This window comes from Cryptomeria japonica, chromosome 11 (assembly GCF_030272615.1).
Source record: "Cryptomeria japonica chromosome 11, Sugi_1.0, whole genome shotgun sequence".
NCBI classification, from domain to species: domain Eukaryota; kingdom Viridiplantae; phylum Streptophyta; class Pinopsida; order Cupressales; family Cupressaceae; genus Cryptomeria; species Cryptomeria japonica.
In genome coordinates, this window is record NC_081415.1 from 35,587,566 (window position 1) to 35,589,124 (window position 1,559).

Sequence of the window (1,559 nt, forward strand, 5' to 3'; positions counted from 1 at the left end):
TGTAATGTTTTGCAAATTAGATGTATCAATCTATTCACAATTAATTTGTATACTACTTTTTAAAGGTTGCTCCTTTCACTTTCTAGTCCAATATAATTTTTATAAATGATTCTTCAATCTACATATGGTACAAGGATGAAGATCCCAAGATGCTTCCATTTTGTGTCCTTGTCTATGACAATGAAAACAATGCATGTATTGCATTATGCTAGTTGTTTTGTTTGAACTTGTAGTATTTGCATCATCAATTTTATTTTTGTCACCATTAACATATCCAAGCCCTTCTATTTTTTATCTCACTATTTCATCAATAGTTTCTACAATTCCTTGTCCAATTTTTCTCAAACCTTAACCTTGATATCCTAATTTTTTCATTATCTTAAACCCAACATTTGCTGAGATACATTTATTTTCATTATCCATACAACAAGCCTCACAAATAGTAGGAATTAAAGATTGAACAATTATGTCCTTATCTTCAATAATAAATTTTTTATCAGAGAGTTATTTAACTATATCACATTGTTCATTGATTGAATAAAATAAATAATTTGTATTTGATGCAAGAGCATCCCCAATTCATGGCAATCTTGAATCAACCAAAAATATTTTCCTCTTGTTTTGCTTTATGTTTGCAGTTTCAACATTTCTTTCTGTGTGTACTGGGTTTGTCTCACTGGAACCTATGGAGTTGGATTCTACTTGAAGACTTCATCATCTTTCTTATTTTCAGACCACATCACATTAGGATCATTTTAAGGCAAGTTATCACTATCAGTTTCCAAGAAAGTTTGTTGTTACCAGTTGATAGTTCTTTGTTACCAGTTGCTTGAATCTATTTTGGTAATCTATCAGAACCCCTTCCAAAGCTTCGGGAGCCTAGGGCATTGATTCCGATGTCCATTGGCATGTGGCCAATGTTGGCATATCAACAGAGTTGAATGACATGATGATATTGTATGTTGTCATTGATGCCAATATGTTGAAGGGTGAACCGGTATATGTAAAAGAGTGAAGTGGTATGTTGCTGGCAAGTGAATCAGTATATGATATGAGAACTGGTATATGTGAAAAAGTGAAGCAGTTTGTTGGAATGAGAACTGGTATATGGGAAGCTTTGTATCGGGGTTTCATTTGTTATGACTACCGGTTGGTAGTTTCAACTTTAGGATTTCCAATTGATGGATTCCAGGCTTGTGTGATTCAACCGATGACATCTTGTGATGAGTTAGCATAGTTATGAAGATCAAATCATATTGCCATGTTAGCCTTGTATGCATGAAGGATCTTGCATGAAGAATATTTATCCTATCTACCTCAAGAATGTGTGAAGTCTTTGTAAATGGTGGAGAGCATGTGATGGGCTATTAGCTTCCTGAAGCAACAAAGAATGAACGTTGGAGAACATCTTGAGATCTTTTCAAAGACTATTGTATTTAATGCACTATGATTAATGGTCAGGATTGAACTGACTAAATTGATAAACCTAAATGTTTAGGGTTTAGGGTTTATGCTACCAACCTATCTATTTTCTATAAGGTCCATGATGTTTTTCATTT